Source organism: Cebus imitator, unplaced genomic scaffold (assembly GCF_001604975.1).
Source record: "Cebus imitator isolate Cc_AM_T3 unplaced genomic scaffold, Cebus_imitator-1.0 Scaffold810, whole genome shotgun sequence".
Taxonomy (NCBI): Eukaryota; Metazoa; Chordata; class Mammalia; order Primates; family Cebidae; genus Cebus; species Cebus imitator.
In genome coordinates, this window is record NW_016108125.1 from 94,698 (window position 1) to 104,507 (window position 9,810).

A 9,810-nucleotide genomic window follows, 5' to 3' on the forward strand; every position below is an offset into this window, starting at 1 on the left:
CCCTTACTGAAGGGTGCACAGCTTGTTAGCTGCAGTGTCTGGAGTAGAATACAGGGTAGCTGAGGCTCCTTCCCCCACTGGGCCTCTGCGCCTCTCCCCCACCCCATTCTAGACACCTGTCCTGGTTCTGGTCTCTGTCATGCCCCAAGGATAGGCGCCTGCAGGTAAACTGCTCAGTGCCTGGGGTGTTGCGCCAGGTGTTACCCGCATCTCCTTGAACTTGCTTAGACCTTTGCAGTGGTTCCTATGCAAACTTGGAAAGCCTGGGCTATTGGCAGAAACATCAGGGAACTGTGAATGTTAGAAATACAAGTGCCCGGGGTGCCCCCTGAAACCAATGAAATCAGAGTGTCTGGGTGGGGCCTGAGAAGCCTTCTCTAAGTTGCCCTGTGGAGGCTGCTGCTGGTTTGGTGGGCTCCTAGATGGTCTTTTTTTGGGAGAAAAGAGTCACTCTGTCACCCAGGCTGAAGTGCAGTGGCGCCATCTTGGCTTACTGCAACCTCTGCCTCCCGGTTCAAGCGATTCTTCTGCCTCAGCCTCTCAAGTAGCTAGAACTACAGGTGTGTGCTACTACACCCAGCTAATTTTTTGTATTTTTAGTAGAGACAGCTTTTTACTGGGTTAGCCAGGACGGTCTCGAGCTCCTGACCTTGTGATCCACGATCCACCTGCCTGGGCCTCCCAAAGTACTGGGATTACAGGCGTGAGCCACCGTGCCTGGCCTAGATGGATATTTAAAAAAATTGTTTAAATCTATTTGCTAAGAGACTGGCTAATTTTTGTGTTTTTGGTAGAGACAGGGTTTTGCCATGTTGCCTAGGCTGGTATCAAACTCCTGGGCTCAAGTGATCTGCTCACCTTAGCCTTCTAAATTGCCGGGATTACAGAAGTGAGCCACTGTGCCCGGCCCTGAGTATTCTCATAGGTGCTTTCTGTGATAAGGCACTGAGAGCCTTTCAGGAGGGATGTGGCACAGGTAACCTGGTGCCCTGGAGATTGGGTGTGATTATTGTGCTTCCCTTTGTTTCCTGCAGGTCCAACTGCAGCCTCCTCAGCCAGCCCCTTCCTAAGCCTGGGGCTGGCAGGAGACAGAGACCAGGGACACGGCCTGGGACAGACTCCACTCAGGACTTTGCCCTCCTGCTCCAAGCTTCGCAGCTCCGAGGCTCAGCGGGTTAGCCTACTGGGACGCGTCTCCACCTCAGCTTCTCAAAGCCTGGTCCAGTTGGAGGGAAATGTGGACAACAGGGAGGAGAAAGTGAGACTGTGAATGTCCAGGGCCCCAAGCTGTCTCCAGGCTTCTGTGTCCCATGAGGAAAGTGAGTGGCAGCTGGGTCCCAGCTCAGCTAACTGGGTCATGGACCCCATTGGCTCAAGAAAGGAGAGGGGTCTGGGCATTAAGATTTCAGAAATCAGGACTGGGCCCAGGGGCTCACAGCTATAATCCCAGCACTTTGGGAGGCCAAGACAGGAGGATTGCTTGAGCTCAGGGGTTCGAGATCAACCTGGGCAACATAGTGAGACTCTCATCTCTACTTAAAGCCTGGTAGGGTGGTGTGCTCCTGTGTCCCAGCTGCTGGGAGCAAGCTGTGATGGTGCCACTGCACTCCTGCCTTGGTGACAGTGAAACCCTGTCAGGACTGCATGGCATCCCTCACTGACAGCCATGTCAGGTAAGGCTGCTGGGAAGGGTACAGAAGAGGGGGCTTCAGGTGGCTTAGCAGGTTGACTGAGGTGGTGCAGCTCCAGGTTCTCAAGTCCTAGGGCTTTGAGGCTTGGCCTGGGGCAGTAGGGAGCTATGGAAAGCGGTGGAGGAGGAGTAGACAGCTGGAAACATCAGGGTGCCCCAGCAGATCCTCTTCTGGCTCCAGGGGGCAGAGAAGAGAGTGTGGTGCTGTGGGCATGTGCCCACGGGCAGTCAGCAGAGGTGGAGGTCCTGTTCCGGGATGGCAGGCAGCCCTTCCAGCCCCTGGGACGCCTGACCTTGCAGGCTGCCAACCACAGCCTCCTGCTGGCTGTGTACGGCTGCCAGGGGCACCTGCTGGGCCATGTGGAGGTGAGAGGGCCTGGACTGGGACACAGGGAAGGGGTTACCATTCTTTCTCTGGGCAGAGGCCACAGTGCCAGGAATCCCGAGCCCTTTGGGTCCATCTGTGCCTAGAAACCAGAGCACATGGCCCCAGCGTGAGGCCCGCACCTGCCGCTGGCACCGAGACCTTTTGTCTATTTCATTCCTATGCGGCCCCAAGGGAGTCCCAGCCTCTTCTCTGTCCTGACAGTCCAGAATTGCAGCAGTTGGCTCCCAGGTGCAAGCCTGGCTGGAAAAGGTTCCAGCAGCTGGTGGGTAGCACAGGGGGGAAGGATTGGGTGGAGAGCTCCCCCTCTGGCCTGGCTTGTAGCCCCCACTTGCCAGGCATCCCACCCTGGGCAGGAGGGTCTGGGGCTCTCTCTGCCCTGGACCTTACCCTGATTCTGCCTTGGCTTCCCTGCTCAGGTACAGCCGGCAGGCACCCTGGATGGCGTGGCAGGCCTCCTCCTTTGGCTGTCCCAGGCAGGCCTGGAGGCCATGCAGGTGAGTGGATGGGCCGTCACCACCTTGTGGGGCCAAAGCCAGGCCAGGCAGGCACTGACCCAGCACCTGCCTCTTTACCTGGACCGGCTGCAGGTGGGACTGGAGCAACTGTGGAATGAGCTGGAATGTGAGTGTGGGAGGGAGGGCTCAACCCTGCACCAAAATCTACGCCCAGTCCGGGGCCCTAAGCCCTCACATTGACGTATGGCATTGTTTCGATCAGAATGGTGGCTTTGCTTCCCGCTGGCCTGCAGCTCAGCTGTGTTAAGACCCCTGCCTTACTTCTTACAGACCTATAGTCTTGGGGTTTTTGTTTTTTGTTTTGTTTTTTTTAACATGGAGTCTCACTCTGTTGCCCAAGCTGGACTGCTGTGGCATGAATTTGGCTCACTGCAACCTCTGCCTCCCGGGTTCAAGTGATTCCTGTCTCAGCCTCCCAAGTAGCTGGGACTACAGGTGAGCCCAACCACGCCCAGCCAATTTTTCTATTTTTAGTAGAGATGGAGTTTCACCATATTGGCCAGGATGGTCTTGATCTCTTGACCTCGTGATCCTCCCGCCTCAGCCTCCCAAAGTGCTGGGATTACAGGTGTCAGCCACCGTGCCTGGCCCAACCTTCATTTTTTCCATGGTCTGCTGTCTTATTCTTACAGGGTCTCCAAGCTAATATCCCTTACGCCTGCTTTCTTTAGAGTGAACAGCCTTGTTTCTGTGAAGCTCACTGTCACAGGGTCTCTTCCTGGTTCCACGATGAGCTCTCTGTGGCCGTGTGGTCGTTAAACGCTCACAGCTACTGCCTTCCTGGCAGGACTAAGAACTTCTGGCCTCTCCACCATCCAGGGCTAATGTTTGGCCCAGCACAGAGCCCCCAAGACTCTGCCCAGTCCCAGGGTGGGCATCCCTCTGACTGGCTGTTGAATGTCACCTCCGTAGCCTCTCTGCTGTGCCAGAGTCCCATGGCCACCCATAGGGCAGTGAATTTGAAAGAGTGCTCCATGACCCGGCACATTGTGCTGTTCGCAGCTGTCACTGACTACAGTAAGAGGAGGCAGGAGTGTTGGCACAGGGAAAGGGGCCAGGGCGGAGTCCAGGGGGAACCAGGGCCAGCAACTAGTGTCCTCTCCCAGTCCCAGTGCCTTCACACAGGAGGGACTTGGCTGTCCCAGCACTATGTGACCCAGGGTGTTTAGTGGGGCTGCCCCATTGGCAGGTGCTCCTTGGCACGGACCACATTGTCAGACTCCTAGGAGGCAAGCAGGGGTTCAGCATAAACCATGTTCATGCAAACAGTTCAGGTGCAGAGAGCCTTGTATCAGTTCTAGGAGTGGTGGGAACCCTCCCCCAATCCAAGTTCCCAGACAAGCTATGAGCAGGCAGTGCAGAGGCAGCTTGGGTCTGCTGTGACAACTCGCCCGCAATCTCCAGAGCCTACTGCTCTATTCCTTTCCCCCCACTCCCCCACCATCTTTACCCCAGGAAGAGGCCCTGTCTCCTTGAGGCCTGGACTGGGCCTCTGACCTGCCCAGACGCCTCATGGTGGGTGTTGGCTGCCAGTTGCAGGGCCCTTGGATACAATGCCTTGGATGCCAGGCAATGGGGGTCCCAGGCCCATCAGGGTGGCCCTGGGGGCCATGAAAGGCGCCCTGGAGCTGGTGAGTGAGAGCAAGAATGGGGCGTGGCTGGCAGTTGAGGACAACCAAGACAGCTCTCACTGTCCCCTCCCTCTCCAGGTGGCCCACCAGATGCTGTCCTGGGCTGAGGCCACATTCTCACAGGCACTAAAGAGGCTCTGCAAACCCCTGCTGGACCTGTATGGCCTCAGAGCCAGGTAATGCAGGGTTGGGAGTGGCGCATCCAGCGTTCCTGCCACGTATCAGGTGCAATGCTGAATGTTTCGACACGCGCTGACTCACTGACTCTTTTGACGGCCCTGCACAGAGGCTTCTTCACTCCGCATTTCACAGAAGAGGAAGCTGCGGTTTCTTCCTCGTTCCATAGAGACCTCGTGAGCAAGGTTCCAGTGCAGGCAGGATTTTAGGAGCTGCTGCAGAGGAGCGCAGTGGGCAAGACTGACCCCTGCCTTCAGGAAGCTCAGTTTTACTCAGAGACAGACACGAAGCCCAAGAAATCATCTGCAGCAGGGTATGCACAGCTCCCCGCAGAGAGCCTGAGAGTCACCTCTTAAGCGGGCCATTCTGCTCTGACACATTTCCTTTTGTTTTGTAATCATTATTATTATTATTATTATTATTTTGAGATGCAGTCTTGCTCTGTAGCCCAGGCTGGAATGCAGTAGTGTGATCTCAGCTCATTGCAACCTACGCCTCCTGAGTTCAAACGATTCTCCTGCCTCAGCCTTCCGAGTTGCTGGGACTACAGGCGCGTACACCACCGCATCTGCCTAAGTTTTTGAGTTTTTAATAGAGGCACGGTTTTGTCACTACAGGCTGGTCTCAAATTCCTGACCTTAGGTAATGTACCCCCCATTGGCCTTCCAAAGTGTTGGGATTACAGGCATGAGCCACCACTCCCAGCCTGTTTTGTAATCTTTTAAACACACAAATCCCTTCTTTCTTGCAGGCCTTGCAGAAGCCGGCTGCAGGCGGGGTGTGGCCCACTGCTCATCATTTACCACCACCGAGCCGTACCTTAGGTGGCAAGTGCTAGAGACGGAACATTGGTGAGATGGTAGGCTGGGGATCCTATGGTGTGACCATGGCCAGCTTTGAGGAGAAGGCACAGTTCAAGCAAGAGCCATGCGGCCAGCGTGGGAAGAGAGCTCCAGGTGGGGGCACCACTGCACAGAGGCCTGGGAGAGGGATGTGCCTGGCCTGTTTGTCTTTGAGATGGAGTCTCATTCTCTATCACCCAGGCTGGAGTGCTGTGGTGTGATCTCAGCTCACTGCAACCTCTCTCAAATTCAAGTGATTCTCCTGCCTCAGCCTCCCAAGTGGCTAGGATTACAAGCATGTGCCACCATATGTGGCTAATGTTTGTATTTTTACTGGAGTCAGGGTTTCACCATACTAGCCAGGCTGGTCTCAGACTCCTGGGCTCCAGAGACTTGGCCTCCCTAAGTGCTGGGATTACGGGCAGGAGCCACCATGCCTGGCCTGTTTTAATAGCAAGCTGGTTGGGCTGAAGCAGAATGTGAGCAAGGGAGAGTGGATGCAACTGGGAGGGACTGGGAGGTCCTGAGGCTGGAAGGTGGTGGGGACGACATGATCACCCTTTCACTTCAAAAGGCCCTTTTGGTCCCTGTGTTGAGAACACGGCAGTGGTGGATGGAAGTGGGGAACCAAGTCTAGAGCAGGGGCCTGGGGACCCGGTATCCTTTTCCCTCCCAGGCATGAGACCCACCAGGAACCAGGCTCCCGGAAGGGAGGCAGCCCCCTTTTTCCATGCTGGTGGCCTCACAGAGCATCTGGACCCCAGCTCTGCCTCTAACTGGGATTCGTCTGCATCGGCTCTGTGTGTCTCAGTTTCCCCAGCTGTAGAATAGGGACTAGACCCACATCATGGGGAAAAGGCTCCATGTAATACAAGTTCTTGCTCCTGCCACCTTGTGGTCAGAATGTAGGCTGAGGAAGGGAAGATCTCCCAGGGCGGGGCTTTGGCTTGGTTGAAGAATCACCTGCCTGGTTATTTGCCTACCTGGTGAGTGGGATCTGGTAGGGATGCCAAAAAATGGATTTAACTGGCAGGGAGGGCATTCAGGCTGCTTCCTGCCCCCAGCTGCAGGGCCTCTGGGCTCCCTAGAAGGTAAGTGAGTTCACCTGCCACATCAACAACAAAGTGAGAAATGTTCCTCGTCCCACTCCACCCCCACATGAGCGAGATCTTCCCGATCATTCAGATCTCACAGGCTTGACCCTAATCTACATATTGAGAAAGTTCCAGTCCTCCCCTCAACTGTAGACATTTCCTAGACCTGCTAGTCGGGCACAGTGGCTCATGCCTGTAATCCCAGCACTTTGGGCAGATCACTTGAGGTCGGGAGTTCAAGACCAACCTGGCCAACATGGTGAAACCCTGACTCTACTAAAAATACAAAAATTAGCTGGGCATGGTGGTGAGTGCATGTAGTTCCAGCTACTCTGGAGGCTGAGACAGGAGAATCACTTAAACCCAGGAGGCAGAGGTCGCAGTGTCAAGATAGTACCACTATACTCCAGCCTGCAACACAGAATGAGATTGTTCCAGAAAACAAATCAAAACAATTTCCTACACCTTCCAGCTCCTGTCCTTGGCATCCTCACACCCAGGCTCCGTGCTGCCCAAGACCCAGGGGGCAGATCAGGCATGACATCAGACATCTGTGTCATCAAAATAGGGCAGGTTGTTTCTGTCCTGGCCTCAACCCCACCTCCGCTGTCATGCCAGCCTCTGTGCTCCTCCACCTCATTATGGGATTTCCTAAAACAAGGGCAGCCCCTCCCCAAGAGGCACCCCCATGCTTTCCACAGCAGAGTTCCCCCTCTGCAGCCAAAGGAAGCATGGCTCGGCCAGGCACAGCGACTTGTCCTGTGTGTTCCCTCTAGGAACTACTCAGTGGTGGTGACACTGCTGCTGCTGCTGCCTGGGGTGACGTAGCCTGGGTGACTGGCTACCTGGTGGAGGAGAAGCTGCTGTGGCCATTCCGACAGCTGTCCAGGGCCAATGTGCTGGCCGAGTTCTACCAGCTCAGACGCCACCTGCTGCAGGGCCCCTGGGAGTGTGAATCCTGACCCAGACTGTGCCACCCTCCTCCCTGGGAGCCCCCTGCCCCATGGGCACAGCAGCAGGGCCATGCAGGGGCAGGTACTGTGGGGGCACAGGGAAGCCTGCAGCGGCTCTTGGCATCACAGGGCCAGGCCCAGAGCTTACTGGACTTCCCAAGGTCCTATGGGACTAGGGCTGAGGCTGTACATCCTGCTTTTGTCCAGAACATAAGGCCTGGCTCAAGAGAGGAGCGCAGTGGGTGGTTAAGGGCTTCAGTCCAGCTCCCTCCCTGTGGGCTCTGCTGGAGCAGAAAGCAGACCTCCCATTACAGCTTAAAGGGCACTAATTGAGTTCAGACTCACAGGTCAGGGGCAATCTGGTGCTGGGATGACCGACTCTGGGCTCCTGGGGAGCTTGCGTGTGGCTCAGATGAGTCTGCTAACCTCTGTGGACTTGGATTCCTCCACTATGAAATGCAGGTAACCGTGTGGCTCGCTCACATGGGTAAGAGGCATATACAGTTCTTAATGCACAAGGGAGCCCCTCATGTCCGTGGGGGAGCCACCGTACCCAGGCCTGGCAAAGAGTGGTTTATCTGTGTGTGACTCACATGGAGGCCTAGGGCTCCCTAGAAATGTGGGTGCAGTCGTGTCTAAGCAGCATGCTGATGCTGTAGAAAACAGCCTCGTCTTCAAGTTGTGTGTGTATGACCATGGGCTTCTCTGTGCCCCTCAGTTCTGATAGCTGACCATGGGACTGGTAGTGCCTCCCACAGGACGCTGGCCCTGGCCAACAGGTGTCTGGCTGTGCACCATGGATGGTGCTTTTCCACCACGGGCACGAGCACCCCCAAGGCACAGCTCAGGGGCCGCGCTGGCTGGACTGGTCAGACCTGCTCCTTCACAGGCCATCTCTTCCCTACCCTGAAGAGGGCAGGTCTGCAGGACACCGCTGTCATGTTTGAGGGAGCCGTTGGCCATCCACTTAATGTCTTTTTTCCCCTGCAGTAGCTTCCTTGAGATTAAATGGATGACTTGTATAATCTGTTTTTTGTTTGTTTTGTTTTTGTTGGAGAATAGGTCTCACTTTGTTGTCATGGTTAGAGTGCAGTGGTGCGCTCTCGGCTCACTGCACCCTTGACTTCCTGGGTTCAAGTGATCCTCCTACCTTAGCCCTGCAAAGCGCTGGGATGGCTTAGCACCACCATGCCTGGACGATCTGTGAATTTTAAGTGCACAATTCAGTGGCTTCTAGTTTGTTCAGAGTTGTGCATGCCTCACCACAATCAATTTTAAAACGTTTTTATCATCCTCAAATGAAACCCTGCAGCTGCTAGTCTGCCCGCTGTGTCCATGGCTGTGCCTGCACTGGACATCTGATATAAATGGAAGCATAGAATACGTGGGTCTGAGCCAGGCTTTGCTACTTAGCACAGCACTTTTGTAGCGGGTCTCAGGACTCGATTCCTCGTTAGGGTTGAATTGGCTGTAGCCCTTCAGCTCATGTCATCCTGAAGCTGGTAGGGGATCACTGGGCCTCTGGCTGCTGCACCAGCAGAGGGGGACTCCTGGCCTTAGCGCAGGCTAGGCCAGGGCTCTAGGAATTGGGGTGCCCATCAGGCATTGTGCTCCCATTGCGCTGGGTGGAGCTGGCTCCACTCACCCTGCCTTTGGGGCTGCTTCTTCCCAGACCATGCCCTGGTAGCTGGGGCACAGCATGTGGTGACTTTTGACAGCCGGGTGTGGGACCTCAGCGTCCAGTGCAGCAGCATCCTCCTGGCCCAAGACTTTGCTCACAACACATTCTCCCTGATGCTGATTCGGACAGACTTGGGGCTCATGGCCCTGCCCGTGGAGCTGAACCATGTGACCCTCATCTTCTACCCCAGCCTGCAGGTGAGGAGGAGAGGCCCCAGCATCCCCTGGAGACCTGTGCCTGCGGCAGGTTACCTGGGGGATGGCACTTTCAAGCTTGTCCCCTGGCTGTGGATCAGCTCTCCTGCCCACCCCCTCTGGTCCACAGGCCTACAGGCTATACAAATCCTACCTGCCAGAGGAGAGCTGTGCAGACCTTCAGCTGCCTCCTGCCATGACAAGGAGGGACATCCTCAGGATTGAGCTGGCCAGTGAGGACGGGGTCTCCATCTCCTGTGTCATGCCCACTGGCCTCTGCAGCCTGACTCTGGGCCTCTGGCACCACGGTGAGTCTGGGCCCCGGCGGGGTTGGCTCCACCACCAAGAGCCTCTTCAGGATGCACCATTCTCAGCTTCCAGTGTGATAGGTCCCCAGGCTGTAGGCAGCGACTGTGGTTGAGATGATGGCACTGAGGCCCAGGGCCTTCTGCCCCCATCCCTGGGATATGTGGCTCCCTGGGATAAGGGTAGAGTGGGCCCTTCTGTGGTCCCTCTGCCAAGGAACATAAAGGGTGGGCCTGGATTCTGGCCACTCGAGCTGAGGCCGTGGGGAGGGGACGGGGGAACACACGCTGTCCTCGGTCCCTGTGCTTTCTCTCCCTCCTTTGATGAGGGTATGGAGCC

General features: G+C 56.0%; 1 long non-coding RNA gene across 1 annotated transcript in view; it reads right to left on the reverse strand.

The window, feature by feature from the left end:
* Positions 1-3,914, reverse strand: part of LOC119469750 — a 23,502-nt gene extending 19,588 nt beyond the window's left edge. Inside the window, exon 1 of the long non-coding RNA XR_005198594.1 lies at positions 3,250-3,914. This is a non-coding gene — a long non-coding RNA (uncharacterized LOC119469750). The remainder of the gene's footprint in view (positions 1-3,249) is intronic.
* Positions 3,915-9,810: the final 5,896 nt, after the last annotated feature.